Here is a 22,968-nt window from a genome sequence, read left to right on the forward strand (position 1 = left end):
CTGGATCTTGACTGACTGACCGATCTGGACTGACCTGGACTGGATCTGGACTGACTTGGACTGGATCTGACCTGACTGATCGACCGACTGACCTGGACTGGACTGATCGACTTGACTGGATCGACTGGATCTGACCTGGATCTGACCTGATCTGGACTGGATCTGGACTGACCTGGACTGACCTGGACTGGATCTGACTGGATCTGGACTGATCTGGACTGACCTGACTGGATCTGGACTGACCTGGACTGATCTGGACTGGATCTGACTGACCTGGACTGACCTGACTGGATCTGGACTGGACTCTGGACTGGACTGGACCGGACTTGGACCGACCTGACTGGACCTGGACTGGATCTGGACTGGATCTGGACTGACCTGACCGATCTGACTGACCTGGACTGACCTGGACCGATCTGGACCGACTGGACCTGACCTGACTGGATCTGACTGACCTGACTGGATCTGGACTGGATCTGGACTGACCTGACTGGATCTGAACTGACCTGGACTGGATCTGGATCGACTGACTGACCTGACTGACTTGGACTGATCTGGACTGACCTTGGACTGGATCTGGACTGACCTGACTGACCTGGATCTGACCTGGACTTGGACTGATCTGGACTGACCTGGACTGGATCTGGACTCGACTTGACCGATCTGGACTGATCTGGACTGACTTGACTGATCTGACTGACCTGGACTGACTGACCTGGACTGACTGGACTGACTCTGACCGACCTGGACTGGATCTGACTGATCTGGACTGGACCTGACTGACCTGGACTGGATCTGGACTGGATCTGACTGGATCTGGACTGATCTTGACTGATCTGGACTGACCTGACCGACCTGGACTGATCTGGACTGACTCTGGACTGGATCTGGACTGACCTGGACTGACCTGGACTGGATCTGGACTGATCTGGACTGATCTGACCGACTGGACTTGACTGGATCTGACCTGGACTGATCTGGACTGATCTGGACTGATCTGGACTGACCTGGACTGACCTGGACTGGATCTGGACTGACCTGGACTGGATCTGGACTGGATCTGGACTGACCTGGACTGGATCTGGACTGACCTGACTGGATCTGGACTGGATCTTGACTGACTGGATCTGACTGACTGACTGGATCTGGACTGACTGGACCTGATCTGACCGACTGACCTGATCGACTGGACCTGGACTGACTTGACCTGGACTGACTGGACTGACCTGACCGACCTGGACTGACCTGACTGACTCTGGACTGATCTGACTGGACCTGATTGATCTGACTGGATCTGGACTGACCTGGACCGATCTGGACTGACCTGGACTGGATCTGGACTGGATCTGACTGGACTTGGACTGACCTGACTGACTGGACTGGATCTGGACTGGATCGACCGACTGGATCTGACTGGACCTGGACCAGACTGGATCTGACCTGATCTGACTGGATCTGACCTGGATCTGGATCTGGACTGGATCTGGACTGGACTTGACCTGACCTGGACTGACCTGACTGGATCTGGACTGGACCTGGACTGACTGGATTGGACTGACCTGGACTGGATCTGACCTGACTGGACTTGACTGACCTGGACTGACCTGGATCTGACCGACTTGACTGGATCTGGACTGGACCTGGACTGGATCTGGACTGGATCTGGACTGACTTGGACTGGACTTGGACTGGACTGGATCTGACTGATCTGGATCTGACTTGACTGGACCTGGACTGACCTGGACTGATCTGACTGACCTGGACTGGATCTGGACTGACCTGGACTGGATCTGACTGGATCTGGACTGACTGGACCTGACTGACCTGACTGACCTGACTGACTGACTGGACTGACCTGGATCTGACTGACCGACTGATCGGACTGGATCTGACCTGGACCGACCTGGACTGGACTTGGACTGACCTGACCGACTGGACTGACTTGGACTGGATCTGACCGACTTGACTGACCTGGACTGGATCTGGACTGGATCGACCTGGACTGACCTGACTGGACTGACTGGATCTGACTCTGGACTGACCTGGACTGACCTGACTGATCTGGACTGACCTGACTGGATCTGGACTGGACCTGGACTGGACTGACCGACCTGACTGGATCTGGACTGATCTGGACTGGATCTGGACTGACTTGACTGACCTGGACTGACCTGGACTGACTGACCTGACCTGGACTGACCTGACTGATCTGGACTGGATCTGGACTGGATCTGGACTGACTCTGACTGACCTGGACTGACCTGACTGACTGGATCTGGACTGGACTTGGACTGGATCTGGACTGACCTGGACTGACCTGACTGGATCTGGACTGGATCTGACCTGGATCTGGACTGACCTGACTGACTGACCTGGACTGATCTGGACTGATCTGGACTGGATCTGGACTGACTTGGACTGGATCTGACTGGACTGGACTGGACCTGGACTGACCTGACTGATCTGACTGACCTGACTGACTGACCTGGACCTGGATCTTGACTGGATCTGGACTGACCTGGACTGGATCTGGACTGGATCTGACTGGACTGACTTGGACTGGACTGACCTGGATCTGACTGGACTGGACCTGACTGGATCTGACCGATCTGGACTGACTGGACCGACCTGGACTGGACCTGGACTGGACCTGACTGATCTGGACTGACCTGACTGGACTGGACCTGACCGACCTGGACTGGACCTGGACTGGATTGACTGGATCTGACTGGACTGGACTGGACCTGGACTGATCTGACTGACCTGACTGGATCTGATCGACCTGGACTGACCTGACTGGATCTGATCTGGATCTGACTGACTGGACTGACCTGGACTGGATCTGGACTGACCTGACTGGATCTGGACTGGACTGGACTGGATCTGGACTGACCTGGACTGACTTGACTGGATCTGGACTGGACCTGACTGACTGGACTGGACCGACCTGACTGGACCTGGACTGATCTGACCGATCTGGACTGGATCTTGGACTGGACCTGACTGACTGGACTGGATCTGGATCTGGACTGATCTGGACCGGATCTGGACTGACCTGACTGGATCTGACCTGGATCTGGACTGACCTGGACTGGACCTGGACTGGATCTGGACTGACCTGGATCGACTGGACTGACCTGACTCTGACCGGATCTGACTGACCTGACTGGACCTGGACTGGATCTGACTGACCTGGACTGATCTGGACCTGGATCTGACCTGGACCTGGACTGGATCTGACTGGACCTGGACTGGATCGACTGGATCTGACCTGGACCTGGACTGGATCTGGACTGACCTGACCTGATCTGACCGACCTGGACTGACCTGACTGGACCTGGACTGATCTGACCGACCTGACCGACCTGGATCTGACCGACCTGGACTGGATCTGGACTGACCTGACCGACCTGGACCGGATCTGGACTGATCTGACTGACCTGGACCGATCTGGACTGACTTGACTGGATCTGACCTGACCTGGACTGACCTGACTGACCTGACTGGATCTGACTGGATCTGGACTGGATCTGGACTGGATCTGGACTGACCTGGATCTGGACTGGATCTGGACTGATCTGACCGACCTGGACTGGACCTGACTGGATCTGACCGATCTGACCGATCTGGACTGACCTTGACTGATCTGGACTGACCTGACCTGACTGATCTGGACTGGATCTGACCGACCTGGACCGACCTGGACTGACTTGACTGGATCTGGACTGGACCTGGACTGACCTGGACTGGACCTGGACTGGATCTGGACTGACCTGGACTGGATCTGACCGATCTGACTGACTGGACTGACTGATCTGGACTGGACCTGACCTGGACTGGATCTGGACTGGACCTGGACTGACCTGACTGACCTGGACTGGACCTGGACTGACCTGGACTGACCTGGACTGGATCTGGACTGACCTGACCTGACTTGGACTGATCTGGACTGACCTGGACTGACTGGACCGACCTGGACTGGATCTGACTGGATCTGGACTGACCTGGACTGACCTGGACTGGATCTGACTGGACTTGGACTGATCTGGACTGATCTGACCGACCTGGACTGGATCTGGACTGATCTGACTGGACCTGGACTGGACCTGGACTGGACCTGGACTGGATCTGGACTGATCTGACTGGATCTGGACTGACCTGGACTGATCTGGACTGGATCTGGACCGATCTGACCTGGACTGGATCTGGACTGACCGGATCTGACTGACCTGACTGGATCTGGACTGGATCTGGACTGATCTTGGACTGGATCTGGACTGACCTGACTGGATCTGGACTGACCTGACTGGATCTGGACTGGATCTGGACCGATCTGACCGACTCTGGACTGGATCTGACTGATCTGGACTGACCTGACTGGATCTGGACTGGATCTGGACTGATCTGGACTGGATCTTGACTGGATCGGACTGGATCTTGACTGATCTGACTGGACCGATCTGACTGGATCTGGACTGGATCTGACCTGACTGACCTGACTGGATCTGGACTGATCCTGACTGGACCTGGACCGACCTGGACTGATCTGGACTGACTTGGACTGGATCTGGACCGATCTGACTGACCTGACCGACTGGACCTGGATCTGACTGATCTGGACTGACCTGGACTGGATCTGACCGACTTGACTGGATCTGGATCTGGACTGACCTGACTGGATCTGACCTGACTGACCTGACTGGATCTGGACTGGATCGAACTGACCTGGACTGGATCTGGACTGACTTGACTGACCTGACTGGATCTGACTGACCTGACTGACCTGGACTGACTGGACCTGACTGGACTGACCTGGACCGACCTGGACTGGACTTGACCGACCTTGACTGACCGACTGGATCTGGACTGGACTGACTGACCGACTGGACCTGACTGGACTGACCTTGGACCGACCTGGACTGACCTGACTGACCTGGACTGATCTGGACTGACCTGGACTCGACCTGGACCGATCTGACCGACTGACTGACCTGGACTGGATCTGGACTGGATCTGGACTTGATCTGACCTGACTTGGACTGGACTTGACCTGGACTGGATCTGGACTGACCTGACTGGATCTGGACTGACTGAGACCTGGACTGGATCTGGACTGATCTGACCGGGATCTGACCGACCTGACTTCTTGGACTGGATCTGGACTGACTCTGGACCGACTGACTGGACCTGGACTGACCTGGATCTGGACCGATCTGACTGGATCTGACCTGACCTGGACCTGACCTGGATCTGACCGGATCTGGACTGGACCTGACTGACCTGGACCTGATCTGGACTGACCTGGACTGACCTGGACTGGACCTGGGACTGGATCTGGACTGACCTGACCTGGACCTGGACTGACCTGGACTGACCTGACTGGATCTGGACTGGACTGATTTTGACTGGATCTGGACTGATCTGGACTGGATCTGGACTGACTGGACTGGACCTGACTGGATCTGGACTGACCTGGACTGGATCTGGACTGGATCTGGACTGACCTGGACTGGATCTGACTGACCTGACCGATCTGGACTGACCTGGATTGATCTGGACTGACCTGGACTGACCTGACTGACTGGATCTGACTGACCGACCTGACTGACCTGGACTGGATCTTGACCGGATCTGGACTGGACCTGACTCTGACCTGACTGGATCTGGACTGGATCTGACTGACCTGGATCTGACTGGATCTGACTGACCTGACTGGATCTGGACTGATCTGGACTGACCTGGACTGGATCTGGACTGGATCTGACTGGACCTGACCTGGACTGACCGATCGACCTGGACTGGACTGACCTGGACTGGATCTGGACTGACCTGACTGATCTTGACTGGATCTGGACTGGATCTGGACTGGATCTTGGACTGACTGGACTGGATCTGACTGACCTGGACCGATCTGGACTGACTTGACCGATCTGGACTGACCTGACTGGATCTGGACTGGATCTGGACTGACTTGACCGATCCTGGACTGACCTGGACTGATCTGACTGGACTGGACTGGACCTGACTGACTTGGACTGGATCTGGACTGATCTGACTGGATCTGACTGACCTGGACTGGACCTGACTGACCTGGACTGGATCTGACTGACTGGATCTGACTGGACCTGGACTGACTTGACTGACTTGACTGACTGACTGACCTTGACCGATCTTGACCGATCTGACTGGATCTGGACTGATCTGGACTGACTGGATCGACTGGACTGACCTGGACTGACTGATCTGGACTGACCTGACTGACTGGATCTGGACTGGATCGAATTGACCTGGACTGGACTGGATCTGGATCTGGACTGATCTGGACCTGACTTGGACTGACCTGGACTGATCTGGACTGACCTGGACTGGATCTGGACTGGATCTGGACTGACCTGGATTGACCTGACTGACCTGGACTGGACTGGATCGATTGACTTGACTGACCTGGACTGACCTGGATTGACCTGGATTGGACTGATTGATTTGACTGGATTTGACTGATTTGGATTGATCTGATTTGATTGGATTGATTTGGATTGATTTGGATTGGACTTTGGATTGATTTGGATTGGATTTGGATTGATTTGGATTGATTTGGATTGATTTGGATTGGTTTGGATTGGATTTGATTGGATTTGGATTGGTTTGGATTGGATTTGGATTGGATTTGGATTGGATTTGGATTGGATTTGGATTGGATTTGGATTGGATCAAATCCAATTGGATTTGAATTGGATTCCAAATCCTATCCAATCAGATTTTGCTGACCCGTTTTTTTTAGTTTTTTAGTCTTTGATTACCATTAGATTTCACAACATAGTCCGACAAATAAAATACAAATTCAAATACGAAAAGTATTGCGGAGGTGAACCAACCCTGAAAACCTCAGTAATAAAAACAAAAAAAGTATTTTCCTGGACACGCCTGGCAAAATACTTTTAATACTTCAACAAATAACATATCTAATCTACCATTTTCTCTTCTCTCCACAGCATCTCGTATGGGATCTTCCCACGTCTCGCCCCAAGTATGTCGACCTCACTTCCACGGGCCGCTATCCTGGCTCAGCGATCCGGCGAAACCAATCGCGTCCGGATCCGGTGCGTGGAGCAGTCCGTTTGTCTGCCCACAGGACCCGCAGGATAAGCTAAGTCACGCCGGACTGGGCCTGTCTGCAGCGGTCGGACAAGGCAACAGCCATATTGTCGGCAGCGGCAGCAGTAGTAGTAGCGGTGGCACCGGGATTGCCAGCAGTAGTCAGCACCTTTTCTCGTTCCCACCAACGCCACCCAAGGACTCCACGCCGGACTCGATACAGACGGCACCGACCGAATACCAAGCCACAATCAACGCCTTCATGCACCAGGCTCAGGTCACTTCCAACAGCATTGCGCAGCAAGCAGCGGCAGCTGCAGCCCATGACAGCTGTATGCTGGACGTGAAGCCATGTCTTACGGGGAATTCTCTGGGGTTGAGTGGAAGTAATGGAATAGGTGGCGGTGGAGGAGGAGGAGGAGGCGGTGGTGGGAGTGGATCCGGAAACTCAGTCAACAGTTCCGGGCAGACCCCACAGTCGAAGCAACGGGAAGGTACGGCCTTGAACATCGCAGCCAGTAGCAGTGGCACTAGTAGTAGTAGTGGTAGCGCCGGCATCAACCATTCGCTGTTCGACACGGGTTCGTACGGCGCCGGTGGATATGCCGACACCGTGGTGGGCAGCAATGGTGGCTATGGCGGCAGCGGCGGTGGCAGCGGCTATCATCACCAGCAAAGTGGTTCGTTTCAACCCAATCCACGTCCTACGGTTATGGGTAGTGGTGGCCATCATATGAAGCCGCAGCGGACGAAGGCGCGAACGAGTGCCGGTAAGATATGGACACGCTGTGGGGCTTATCTGTTTCATGATTTGTTTCATAGTTTGGGAAACTTTATATTTTTTTTTGTTTTGTGATTTTTTGTTTGGTTGGGTCACTGTAACACCAAACAATGCTTATTTCTAGTGTGCATACTCACTGTTGTCGATCAAAGCCACTGGAGGGTTGAATAAGACCTGCACCGCTGTCGTCGTTTGTCGTTAGTTCACAGTAGTTTCTTGAGCACAAAGACTTCAAGGATATTTAACCTCATTCAGTTTTATTCTGAATCAAACCTCTCAACATGACACAGAATTCGGGACGAACTAACGGAAAGTATAAATGCAAGAAGACATATTTTTTTCTGAATTTAATTGGGATTCACATCGTATTCCGAATTCAACCGAACAAGGAACCGTAACCGGATAAAAAAGCGCGCAGAAATTGAAAACTACTTTCCTAGATAGTTCCAGCGTTTCTTCAGTATTTTAAGGCCAATTCTCCCGGGAACCAAATTCAAATTTACTCGCGTTTTCAAGGGCACACCACTCAATACGATAGCAACACACAGCTGCAATTTTAATTAATTTAGCTTTGCTGCGTCGCAGCATGCGTGAAATAATAAAAATGACAGTTGTGCGTTGGTTCCGTATTGGGTGGTGTGTCCTTGAGAACGCAAGTGAATTTAGTTTTGGATTCCAGGAGGCTTGTCCTTAATCAACTCCCAATGCCGTTTTTATCCTACTACGAACAGTCTTGAAAAATAGAGATAAGGAAAGTGAAGTTCTTAATATATACCACACGGAATGATTTGTTTTTTTATTTAGGCTCAAACTGCTTACAAAGATAGCATGTGCTGGCATTTATCTTTGAAAAATGGTAAAATATAAAGCGTTACTGTTCAGATTTTTACGATGACTATAAAGACAGGAACACCATCTTCGACCAGAGGTCGTACAGACTGAACACTTAGGGTCTGTCTCAATTGGATAATTAAACTGAAATTAAACTTAAAAGTGACATTTCAATAATTATCGAATAACCCTGCTCGCAGAGCAAGATTACTTTTGACAGATATCGAATCATTTTCCATCGATGTCCTATTGGAATTGCTGGGTAGCACCAGCCATTCTTATAACGGGGTGATTTTTTAATTCTCGAACTGTCACTTTTAAGTTTAATTCTCCAAATGAGACAGACCCTTAACACCTAGCATTAGACAACGGACACATAACACCCAGTGGACCAGTGGAGAATTTTTCGATCACAAAAAGTTTCCTCTTTACCGGGGCGGGAATCGAACCCACACTCCATTGCACATGTGTCTAGACGATTGACGTCGCTAACCGCACGGCCACGAAGCCCAAATTTAATTAAAAAAAATGATAGCCACACCTTACTGGCATTGTATCTACTTTGAATTTGTTTTGTTCGAATGTATTTAAATGTTGAAATGAAAATGCAAGTTTGAAACTGTTGACCAAGATGAATACACCACTAGGTGTTCCAATCTGCCAAATTCACGATTCAGACATCTTGGATTTTATTATGGAAGAGCCAACGGGTTTGTTTTTGTTTTTCACTGAAAATGAGTTTTTCACCCCCGCCTGCTTCTCTTCCATAAACTTGGCATATTGGAGCACCAAGTAGTGTATTGATTTTGCTGTTGATCAAAGCAATCGACTTCTGAATACATAGGTGCCACTCTTTATCTAAATATGAGCTCGATTGGCAGAACGAAATATACAAAAGATACATAAATATGATTCGAATACGTGCTTTGTTTATGTTGGATAGGATAAGCCGGTATAATATGCCCCCCCTAAGGCAATTCCTTGATAACTTTTTACTTTTTAACGGAATTTATGAAAACTTTATGTTATTTGGTAGTCCAGGAAGTCGCATTGCCAGTGAGTAGTCATATAAAAATATTACAGATAACACGTAATAAAGCTTTTTTAAAAAGTCGTGAAAAATGGATTTCAAAAAATGCCTGGCAGAGGTTCCCAATTTTTTTGGATATGCGACCCACCTAGCAGAATCTTATATTGCTTGCGACCCACCAGGTACCAAATGCATTATGAAATTAGATAAAAATGAGTTCGCGTTAGATTGGACAAATTATAATAAATTGCTTTGTTGTCAAAAATTCGTTCATTTTTTGGATTAGATGTGGATTGGATTTGGATGGAGTTTGAATTGAATTTGGGTTGGATTTGGATTGGATTTGAAATTTATTCAGATTGATTTTGAATCGGATTTCGATTTGATTAGGATTGGATTTGGATTGGTTTTGAATTCGATTTTGATTGGATTTGAATTAGATTTGGATTGGATTTAAAATAGATTTGGATTTGATTTAGATCGCATTTGAATTGGCTTAGGATTGGTTTTGGATTGGGTGCGGGGTTTACATTTGGATTGTATAGGACTTCTTTCTACTACTTGCCCAAATATCGTCTAACTAAAAAAGGCCGTCGACCTGTCAGGTTTGTTATTCTTTAATCATCCAATCATTAGTTAGACCCTAAATCAAAATATGGAATAGATTTGTGGGACAAAATAGTAACAAAATTATGAATTAAGATTTGTCTTTCACGACCCACCACTGAACAGCCCACGACCCCCCTGGGGGTCGCGACCCACAGTTTGGGAATCTCTGGCCTGGGCAATACGCCCCACCATAACCAAAGACGTTTCATAGCCCTTTATTAATATTATATCAATCCCATAATAAAAAGGTTACAAATCCTTATGCGCTTGACATTAAAAAACCAACATAAGTCCATTTAAGCAGGTTTGAAATACATTTCAATAGTTTCCATATAATTTGTTAGCAACTGCTGCAAGCTCGCCGCGCTTGTGTCCAGTTGGTAAGGGCATATCGCCCTGCCTACACTGGGGCGTTTTGACCAATGAAACATATTTTCGAAAAATGTTACATTTCTGAAGATGGAAGCCATTTTATATCGTATTAACCATTGAGAAAAGTTGTTTTGTTGCCCAACTGAGTGTTCCAATGCAAGTTTTGCGGACAGTATGCTAGAGTCGCTCCAGAATGTTAAGCAAACAAACATGAAAAGTTACAATGATATTGAAATGCTAATATCACAGACAAACAGACGTAACACTAGAGAAACTACCATCGACCGTGACTTCAACGATCAATTTGAATTCGATTGATTGCGTGCTTCACAACTAGAGGCGCTAGCGTCGTAATCCTTCGAGTTTGACATCTCACTCCAGCGCCTTCTGGTGACAATGTCATACGAAACATTGTTTCGTGTAACATGCTCGCAAGATGGTGGTAGAAGAGTTGGGGGATGAATTTTTCAGAAAAATGTTCAAGCTGTTACGTCTGTTTGTCTGTGCTAATATCATCTTCCAAACTTGGACGTACATGTTCATGATAGCATTAGAGGCGAAAGTATAGAATTGATAGTTCCGTTAGGATACGGCAGGCATGAAGAATGTTTTTATAGAAGTCGATTTGAAAGCGAGCGGAGGGCATTTAGTCGAATAGTCAGTATTTAGTCGAATAGGATTTTTTATTGCACAGTTCTACTATTTAGTGCACTACCCTTGGTGGGGGCATCAATCAATTCAGCTGTTATTGGTCGACGGTACAGCAGCAGTGCCTTTCTCTGCTTTGTTCTCTCCGAGGCAGCCAAGTTGGTTGCGACGAGACGGACGCAATGAGAAAACAGAACTGTGCAATAAAAAATCCTATTCGACTAAATGCTGATGTCATATTAGAAATTTGGAGACAGTACTCGTCGATAGCAAATCCTTCCGCACGCGATGGCATATGAGCAAGTCAAACCACCTTCCTTTTGCCAGTGGAGATATATCAGCTTCCACACTGATATTCTCCCCTCCCCCTTCATACGGGAGCTTGGCAGAAGGGAAGGTCGTGTGATATGTGCCATCACAAATATTGCCCTCCGCTCGCTTTCAAATCGACTTCTATAAAAACATTCTTCATGCCTGCCGTATCCTAACGGAACTATCAATTCTATACTTTCGCCTCTAATGCTATCATGAACATGTACGTCCAAGTTTGGAAGATGATATTAGCATTTCCATATCATTGTAAATCGTTTAACTTCACGTAGAAGTAACACACACGAAATCATTAATTTAATGAAAAGTTACGTTAAAACTGTCACTTTTTGTATTTTGCTATTATTTTCTTTATGTAATACAAAAATACTTTTTTTGTTAAATATCTTGACTGTGCATATGCACAGCATATGTTTCGAAATGGACAAATTGATATGAAATTTGCGAAAAAGAATCCACGTGTCTTGGAGGGACTCGAACCCTCAACCTCCTACTCTCTAGATAGGCGTGATAACCCCTACACAACAAGACCACTTAAAGGTCACGTTTGCGGAAAAGCCATCAGAATCCGAGTACCAACCTCCACCGTGGTTAGCTCTCTTTTTTGCAAATTGAATATCTTTCGGATGCTTGATTTGCCCAATCTCCACATTTGCTTTACTGTTGTATATCCACAGCCAAGCGAGTGCACATTGTTTATTAAACGAGAGGATCGCACTCCATGCCCCCAGCAACGGACTGGGCGGGACGGTATAGAATGCGAATTCAATCGCACTCTGCTGTGCCAAAGGCTTGCTTGGCTAAAGCATTTGATGAGTTTGATTGCCTTTACGTAAACGGTCGCGTGTACTCAGACGACTAATGACGGTGAAAGACCGACACTTGATTACAATTAATTGCATATTATTCGGCAACTCGGCCGTACGAAAACCATTTTTTTGTTAAATATCTTGACTGTGCATATGCACAGCATATGTTTCGAAATGGACAAATTGATATGAAATTTGCGAAAAAGAATCCACGTGTCTTGGAGGGACTCGAACCCTCAACCTCCTACTCTCTAGATAGACCTCCTACTCTCGTTTAATAAACAATGTGCACTCGCTTGGCTGTGGATATACAACAGTAAAGCAAATGTGGAGATTGGGCAAATCAAGCATCCGAAAGATATTCAATTTGCAAAAAAGAGAGCTAACCACGGTGGAGGTTGGTACTCGGATTCTGATGGCTTTTCCGCAAACGTGACCTTTAAGTGGTCTTGTTGTGTAGGGTTATCACGCCTATCTGAAGAGTAGGAGGTTGAGGGTCTGAGTCCCTCCAAGACACGTGGATTCTTTTTCGCAAATTTCATATCAATTTGTCCATTTCGAAACATATGCTGTGCATATGCACAGTCAAGATATTTAACAAAAAAATGGTTTTCGTACGGCCGAGTTGCCGAATAATATGCAATTAACAAAAATACTTCCATATTCACATAGTATGATGGGTTTATAAATATTTATAGGTAAAAACTGATTTTGACCCTTAATTAGTTATAGTTTTCTAAGAATCAAAGGGGGCGTTTTGGCCAGGTGGGACGCATTATACCGTCTTACACTACCTGCTGGATACACTTGTGAGTATAAAGCCCATGGCTGTTCAGTTATTCTCCGCATTTAAAGGCATTTGCTTGGTTACGACATGGCGCGGTTAGTAGCTGGGCATGCGGTGGCATTTTTTGCCTTTCTCGTATACAAAGTATACGTAAAGGCTATATGTTCGCTCCAAAAACGAACTTTTGATTGGAGTCCCGGAGACCCATAGTGTTATATACCGATCGACTCAGCTCGACGAATTGAGGTGATGTCTGTGTGTATGTGTGTGTGTGTGTGTGTGCGTATGTGTGTGTGTATGTGTGTGTGTATGTGTGTGTGTATGTGTGTGTGTATGTGTGTGTGTATGTGTGTGCGCAAAATAATCTCACTCATTTTTCAGGCACTTATCCTTAACCGATTTGCTCGCAACAAGTTGCATTCGACGTAGAATCTTGTCCCATTGTTTCGTATTGAAAATTGGTCCAATCGGACTATGGGCTTCGGAATTATGGCCAAAATATATTTATGTATAAGAAAAATTCTCGCTCACTTTTTAGGCACTTACTCTAAGCTGATTTTCTCGCAATAAGTTTCATTCGACGTAGAATCTTGCCCAATTGTTTCGTATTGAAAATTGACCCAATCGGACCATGGGTTTCGAAGTTGTGGCCAAAATTCATTTTTGTACATAAGAACACGTACAAAATTCTCACTCATTTTTCAGGTACTTATCTTTAACGGATTTTCTCGCAACAAGTTGCATTCGACGCAGAATCTTGTCCCATTGTCTATTGAATTGTCTATTGAAAATTGTCGGAATCGGACTATGGGATTCGGAGTTATGGCCAAAATATATTTTTTATAAGAAAAATTCTCACTTACTTTTTAGGCACTTACTCTTAGCTGATTTACTCGCAACAAGTTTCATTCGACGTAGAATATTGTCCCATTGTTTCGTATTGAAAATTGGCCCAATCGGACTATGGGTTTCGAAGCTATGGCCAAAATTATTTTTTGCCTTTCTCGTATACTAAGTATACGGTAAAGGCTATATGATCGCTCCAAAAACAAACTTTTTATAGAAGGCCCGGAGACCCATAGTGTTATATACCAATCGACTCATTTCGACGAATTGAGGTGATGTCTGTGTGTGTGTGTGTGTGTGTGTGTGTGTGTGTGTGTGTGTGTGTGTGTGTGTGTGTGTGTGTGTGTGTGTGTGTGTGTGTGTGTGTGTGTGTGTGTGTGTGTGTGTGTGTGTGTGTGTGTGTGTGTGTGTGTGTGTGTGTGTGCGCAAAACTACTTAAAAAATGTCACTCATTTTTCGGGCACTTATCCTCAACCGAATTGCTCGCATCAAGTTGCATTCGACGCAGAATCCTGTCCCATTGTTTCCTATTTGAAATTGGCCAGATCGGACTATGAGATCGAAAGTTATGGCCAAAATACAAATTCATACGAAAAAACCGCGTAAACTATGTCACTCATTTTTCGGGCACTTATCCTCAACCGATTTGCTCGCAACAAGTTGCATTCGACGCAGAATCCTGTCCCATTGTTTCCTATTTGAAATTGGCCAGATCGGACTATGAGATCGAAAGTTATGGCCAAAATACAAATTCATACGAAAAAACCGCGTAAAAAATGTCACTCATTTTTCGGGCACTTATCCTCAACTGATATGCTCGCAACAAGTTGCATTCGACGCAGAATTCTGTCCCGTTGTTTCCTATTGAAAATTGGCCATATCGGACTATGGGATCGAAAATTATACCATTTTTTATGAAAAAATCGCTAAAAAAAATGTCACTTATTTTTCAGGCAACCGATTTGCTCGCATTAAATTTCATTCGACGCAGAATGTCTCATATTTTCTTATTGGAAACTGTCCAGATCGGACTATGGGCTTAGATGTTCTGGTCAAATTACTATTTATTGTGAAAAAGAGTTCAAAAAAGTCTAGCTCACTTTTTTACCACTTAGACTTCATCTAAGTGGTAAGCAACACAAGTTCAACAAATCTGGTTGAATCCGATCTGACTGAATCCGGTCATATATAAGTTACTGTGATTGATGTGCAATATGTGTGCTTCTCAGGTCGCTCGCAACAGATTGCATTCGACGCAGAATCTTGTCCCATTGTTTCCTATAGAAACTTGGACGGATCGTACAATTGGGTCAAAAGTTATGGCGAAAATACTAATCTTAAAACTACAAAATAAAATGCCATTTTTCGCTCTTATGCTAATCCGATTTGTTTGCAACAAATTGCGTTTGGCGAGAATTTTTTTATGCATATATTAATATGAAATATAAGACCAATCCACATATTGGAGTTATTTTAGATTTTTCCAAACCTTTTGAACGAACGAGAAAGGCACCATCACCGTTAGGTGGATTAATCTGGGTTTTTAATGTAAATATAGGAATGAGAACAAAAATTCGTAAGAGAGGATTAAATCAAGATAAATGCGATGCAAGAAAAAACGATAGAATTGTTCTCCGGTGGAAATAGACGGAGAAGAAAGTGTACAAGATGATCTAAAAAACGAGAAAGAAAAACGAAGGAAAGAAAACAAAATAGTTTGGCCTTCGGTAGTAGTGTTGCCACATTCACAGATTACGCATCGGATAGAGCCCCGCCGAGTGAGACCTTGAATGACCTTGCCGACAAATAATTTTGGATGATTCTTACCAACTGGCTTGTATACCAGCACATCATGCCAGACGTTGTTCTTTTTAAGAATGCTGGTGACTCCAGTCAGTTGGTGCACGGTTACTCGACCACGCTGAAAACCAAACTGCTTTTGGAGTAAAATATTGTTGCGATAAACTGCCTTTTCAAGAAGCGTTGGTTCCCCTGAGAGAAGGTTTATGAGGCGGTAACTTTTAAGAGATGTTGGTTGCTTCCCGGGCTTCCCAATGGGGATTATTTTGACTGATTTCCACGAAGATGGGAAGTAACTCAACCGCAAACACTGATTAAAGATCAGTGTCAGTTCTGTCACCTTTACAACTGTTAGTAATCGTACCCCGGCTGCTACACCCAGCTCTCCGTATGACACCTTTAGCACAATATTGAACAATAGGCATGAGAATCCAACTTTCTGCAGTCCCTAGCGGGAGTGTTCGCCCGAAATCTTGCACATTATCCACCAATGCTTTTATTAATCTGGTAAGCTTTCCTGAAAGCGAGGATGGTATTGCGCATCTCGTACTGGTATTGCGCTCGAAACGAGCAAACCATGCCAACTGTCATACGAAAGAGCAGTCGAAAAGAGATGTGCAATGATGCCCCTGTTGTTGTATATAATTTTCCATAGCTCTACGCAATCTATACTGTCGTTTGTTGCCTTGAAATTGATAAACAACTGTGTGTTGGCACCTGGTATTTACTAAGGGTAAGCTAATTAATTATCAATTAATTGACTGAAAAGCGCTTAAAACATTATGTATCAGCTGACAAGCTTTTACCACCCCATTTCCACCCACCTCAAATTTTCGTCACTTTTTCGTACAAGTTGCCTCACCAATACTAACAAGCCAATACTAACACCAATACAACGTCATTAATTTTCAAAACAGAGTTACGGAGTCTTGAGCCTTAACTCTCTGAAATCAGTACGGCGAATGGCATCTAAAGTTGATTTTCCCAAAATTAAATAACTTAATCGAAAAAATATTTGGTAGGCTTAGTAGCGGATACCTTCCTGCATAACTGGTACCAAATATTTTTTCCTATAAAGTTCCCCTTTTTGAGAAAACCCACGTAAGATATGTTTCACCATACACATTTCGGGCGGTTAACTCATGCTGGTTATTTGCGCATATACGATAGCGCCTGGATGCTGGCAGTGGCGGGTAGAAAACCAGCCACTGCTAATAATTCATATAGCACAAACTTTTATTTTGTATTCACAATATAAGTTTAAATGTTTCCTCTACGATTATAAAGGCAGAGTAAACTTCAAAACTTCTAGAGTGGGAGGGGTTTTATAAATATTTCTTGTCTTTGAAAAGCTCCACATGCCAAATTTGGTTTCATTTGCTTGATTAGTTGTATCAAAAGGATAGCATTTAACTCCAAATTCAAACTTAGTCTAATATACAATAAGTTCGACAAACTGAGCTATTGTGTGTTTACCCCAGTATATGTTTTATCTCTATTGAATTTGGATACGATCGGCCATCGCGTTCAAAAGTTATAATAAAAATTGAGATTCAAATTGAAAAGGTTGGTGTTTTCGCTAAATATGAGAAAAGCATAATTTTTATTCCATATGGAAAAATTGACCTTTTATAAATGAGTTGAGCAACACATTGATACTAATTCGATGTTTTTCAAACAACAATACTCAATCCACTTTCATATATTGTACCGCGCGTTAAAAAGTCTATTCATGCACTTATTTCAATTCGCAACTAAACATAAACGCCAGTTAGTCGCCTACGAAATATATACCTGGCATAATACAGAGTTTTATGACATTTTTTGTATAGCTTACTAGTAGTTGACCCAGCAGGTGTTGCCCTGTATAGTAAGCGAAAATGTGCGTTGAAAACTGCCCATGTAAAAATTTCGTACGAATTTAAAATTTGGATGTTCACGATTTGCTAAACCTTAATCTTGATTTTTGCATGAAGCAATATCGTATAATTTGATATTTGATGTTTGATATTTCAATGCCTCCTTAAGGATAAAATGTTATATTAGAAAATTAATAAATTGTGTTCAAAACCAGTCAGATTTAGATACCCCCATAATTTTTCAAAAGTTTGTATGGACCGTGGACATTTGCCGTATCCCCCATCCCCGCTTAACTGTCCACGTGGTATATGGACAGCCCCTAATATGATTTCATTTTTTCGAAGTTAAATAACGGTTTTGTGGCCAATAGAGTTATAGAGTGAAGCAGGCCATAAGGATAAAATGTTATGTAAGAAAATTAATAAATTGTGTTTAAAACCGAACCATGAAACTTAGAACTAAATCTGAAGGGCCAGCTGGCCAAAATCTTATTATGTAAATAGATGACCAACAAATCTTAATACATACTACAATGCAGCGGAGATGGAAAATGGTCTTTCGTGTTACAAGCATTATGTATTTTGAGATGAGTGCCCCCGAAAGCGTGGAGTAGATTTGAAGTTGGATTCTAACGGGTTTCACCACGGGGATGACAAGCTACGCCATCTTTGTCACATCTTTTTTAGGTCACCAATAAAAATGCACTGCGAATGAAATATAAACAATTCCGAGAGTGAAAATGATATAAAACGAACAAAGGCATAGACAATACCTTGTGGAAGTAGCATTCTGAAGATTTAAGCAAATAAGTCAAACATAATTAAGTTTAAAACATGGAATCAAATGTAAAATAGTTTTAATTTGTAGTGCGTTTATTTTTTGTCTCGATTATTTTCGTTATTCTATCATGTTGCATTATTGTGTGGTATGGGCGTTTTGCATCATATTCTTCTGTAAAAACGTAAACATTTAAAATTCGCGCACATACTATTGCAAAATAAATCAGTATTGGGGTAAGTTGACACTGGGGCGTAAATTTATCACCCAAAAAATAGCGTACAGGCAAACCTGTCAAAATCCATAGTGAAAAAATTGGGTGTCGGTACCGTGGGTTTCACCTTAAATTACGTAAGCTTTCAATTGAATGCAAGAAACAGCTGCTATGGACAGTATGAGCTGAAAGCAATCATAAGTAAAGAACTTTCAGCAATTTTAATGATCTTTCACACCGTTCTGGATATTTTTTTCAAATTCCATGCGAATATCTAGAAATGCCCACGACTCTGCAATGTTCCTTACATATTGTGTAAAAAGTCAAAAAATATCATAAAATTTAAATCTTGGGGGTTGTATGCATATTTCGATGATTACCCGAATATTGATTGTTGTGTGGAATTCAATCCTCTGAAATTGTTGTTTGAGAATAAAATGTTGCATTTTGTTTTTCTTAGGGCCTTCTTAACTCTTACTCAGGAGGGTGAAACGCCTGTCATCCGCGGTACAATGGCACTCTACCCAACATCGTTTTTGGTTCTTCTGTTTTTGGTACCCAGTTTCTGGGTGGTATACCCGAATTCAGCTGCTCATTGTGGGTAATTGGCTCGTACGCAGTTAGTGCTAATTGTCGGCAATTAACTTTCCCTGGCGAAAACTTGCAATTGGTTGAGGTATATCGAGCCTTTAGTGTTTGAATGGCTTTCTTATGTCGAAAAGAAACCCGTTGATACTTCCGAATCTTTGTTATCATGAAATCAGCGAAAATAAAACAAAAACATTGTACGCCATATTGAACGAATGGTGGATAGGCGTATTAGTTTCCTCTTCAGTCCCCTGCTCTTACTCATGCACTTAAACCTGGTTTGAGGCCTAAGTGGAGGTGAAAAAATCGGCCTTTAAAAGGAAACAGACGTTAAAGGAACTTCATATCTGATTACATTCACACTCTAAGCATGACGACTCAAATATTAAGTCGAATCACTTTTGTTACAAATGAGATATCCCAGCAAATGAGTTAAAGATATTTTTATTGCTAAACATTTCTAACAAAGCACTGAAGACGTTTTATAGAAAAGAATTAAATACGTATTTATCGATTCCGAATAAAGTTATTTAGTAGGCTTTAATAGAAAAATTTGTATAACATTAAGTTTTAAAACAGCTTTTTGTTTATAGTTTGTTCAGCGGCGCAGCCGAAATTTTGTAATATGCAGTATGGTATAAGTTTAAATTTATTTCTAAATTCCGTGAAATTCCGTTAAATTTCGTTAAAAGCTAGTTTTTTCTTGCGAATTTTTTGGAATTTACCGAAACGAAACGAAATCAAGAAATCAGATTTCGCCATGATTAAATTCCGCGAAATTCCGCGGAATTTCGTTTCGAACCACCTAAAACGAAATTTTTCTAAATACCGCATATGCTTAGTATTTACAGCATTTTCGAAAGATCTGATCTGTTGTCAAGCAGCCGTCAACGAAGCCGGTTAAATAAGTTCTCACGAATTATAACCGTTATATAAATTCATCATGTTCCTCCGATAGCTGTTCAGTTTCCCAGATTCTGACAATCGGTTTTTGCAGACAAGTGGCCAGCTTTTCCTGGCCTATCTTGAATTTCTCAGTTCCGATACCACCCTACCCGGTGGTTTTTGGTATTTAGCTGTTTGATAGCATCCTTAACTACCCTCAAGTGGCTGGCTTCCATCTTCTGATGAACATATGTACTTGTAGTCATCTACTCCGATGTTTCACTGCCTGTACTCTCAGCGCCATTTAACTGTTCCTCGTAGTGCAGCTTCCATCTTTCGATCACCACACGTTCGTTCGTCAAGATGCTCCCATCCTTATCCCTGCACATCTCGGACGCAGCACAAACCTTTGCAAAATGCATTGATCTTCTGATAGAACTTGCGCGTATTATGCAAACGGCACAACTGTTCCAGCTTTTCGCAGTGGCATATGCAGTGGCGCCGTCAGGTTCTCCAGTCGCTTTAGAACGTACTGCGGCGGTCGTCGGTACCGAACATTATTTATAACGGATAGTTTTGGACCTTCATTCCTTTCTTCTTATAGACTTCTGGAGCCTTCCTTAGCCTTGCGGTTAAATGCGCGGCTATAAAGTAAAACCATGCTGAAGGTGGCGTCCAAAATATAGGACAGTATTCGTAATGCTGATTTCTTGACACAATATTTCGAAATGCGGTTTTCACTGAGTGGTTCCCTAGATCCATACGTTTGACTCAGTGGGCATTTTGTTTCGGAATCTAGTTACCAGTTGGCTCACAAACATAAACAAAAACAAGTTTTTTGACAAAATTTCATTGAGTTATTTGTATGTTGAAATGTAAAATGTCGAATTATTTACCTTTACTATAGTTATGCTGTCATTTCAAGCACAAGGTATCAATATCTGCATGAGTTTGTGTGTATAGGGGCTACCTCAGCCTTATACCTGCCTAAAAGGTGATCCAATAACTTTTTGAAGAATAAACCTACGGATCAACCAGCGTAACAACGAACTTTTCATTGACTTCTAGTGGAGTTGCCCATTGTTGTACATAAGCGCACCCTGGGTGGTTTTTAATCATTTCCAAAGTTTGTAGATTACCCAAGAACTCCTTGGAGTATACACTCACGGATCAACCAACGTAAAGAAGGACTTTTTATGAGTGATTTCTAGCGGAATACCCCTATTTTGGTCCAAAGAAACACGCTGGGTGTTTCATAATCATTTACAAACATGTAGATCATGCAAGAAATCCTTGGGACTACTAGATCTTCGGATCAACCAGCGAAACTATGGACTGTTTTATGTGTAACTTCTAGCCGAGTAGCCACATTGTAGTCCGTACAAACACGCTTGGTTGTTTATTGTCATTTAGTGTGTAGGTCATCCGAAAATTATTTGGAGAATAGACTGATGGATCAATTATCGTAACAATGGATTTTTTATATGTGACTTCAAGTGAAATAGTCCGATTCTGGTCCATAGAAGCACGCTGGATGGTTTTTAGTCATTTATATGTCATCCTTGCAGTATAGCCTTTCGTGTTAACCAGCGATACGATTTTTTTTTATGTGTGACTTCTTGCGGGGTAGCCCTATTGTGGCTCATGAACATTTTCAATGTTTGTAGGTCATCCAAGAACTCCGTGAAGGATAGACCTACGGATCAACTTAGCGTAGCCATTGTAAAGATGGACTTCTCATGTATAACTTCTAGTGGAAAAGCCCCACTCTGGTCCATAGAAACACACTGGACCAATCAGCGTAACGACGGACGTCGCATGTGTGACTTCAAGAGGAATTGCTTCATCATGTTATATGGAAACACGTTGCGTGGTTTTTCGTCATTTTCAAGGGTTCTTAAATCAGCGTATATATACAAAAATCCAATTCAACCATACAAAAATCAAAGATGGTTGAATCATGAAATTGGCATACTGCAACACCTGTTTGTATTCATCTTGGTTACAACGATTTTCTGAACGAATGAATTCTATTGTTAACAGTCGAAATATAAACACATTCAACTCTCTTCTTATTTGGATAATGAACGGCCTTTTCAAATATTGGTCTAGATATATTCTTTAATTGTCATTATGGACATGCATTCGGAAATTTTTATATCTTTATGGATCTAATAGCATAATTATTTTTGTGATTTTAAGAAAACATTGCTTATTATGTCATTCAGATATTGACGACAAACATTGAAGTTTTTTTTATCGGAGCAGCACCATAGCATCTCAATTTTTTGTGGAATACGTCCTATTTTAGTGGAGAATCACTATTCAAAACTAAAAAAGCACTAAAATCCGATTATGAAACGATTATGAGATTAGGGTAAAAGATCCGATAGTTGAGGGTGTTCCTATAGTTGCGGTAGTCTTGTTTTTACAAAATCTACGTTTTGATCGCAGCAACCCATGTAGTCCATCAATTTGTTGACATGTCAGTAGACAAAATAAAAGAAAACAGGTTTGGATTTCCCTTAAAATCGGTAAAGTATCACTAAAATACCTTATCTTTTTCTTGGCTTTGCACGAATAGTTGCGGTAGTGTTCCCATAGTTGCGAGTCCCGTATGAAAACAATGGGATTCGCAACTATAGGAACATGAATTAAAAAATAGCGCAACTATTGGAACACTGCACCAATAATTGAAGGTACTAT

This window comes from Armigeres subalbatus, chromosome 1 (assembly GCF_024139115.2).
Source record: "Armigeres subalbatus isolate Guangzhou_Male chromosome 1, GZ_Asu_2, whole genome shotgun sequence".
NCBI lineage: Eukaryota > Metazoa > Arthropoda > Insecta > Diptera > Culicidae > Armigeres > Armigeres subalbatus.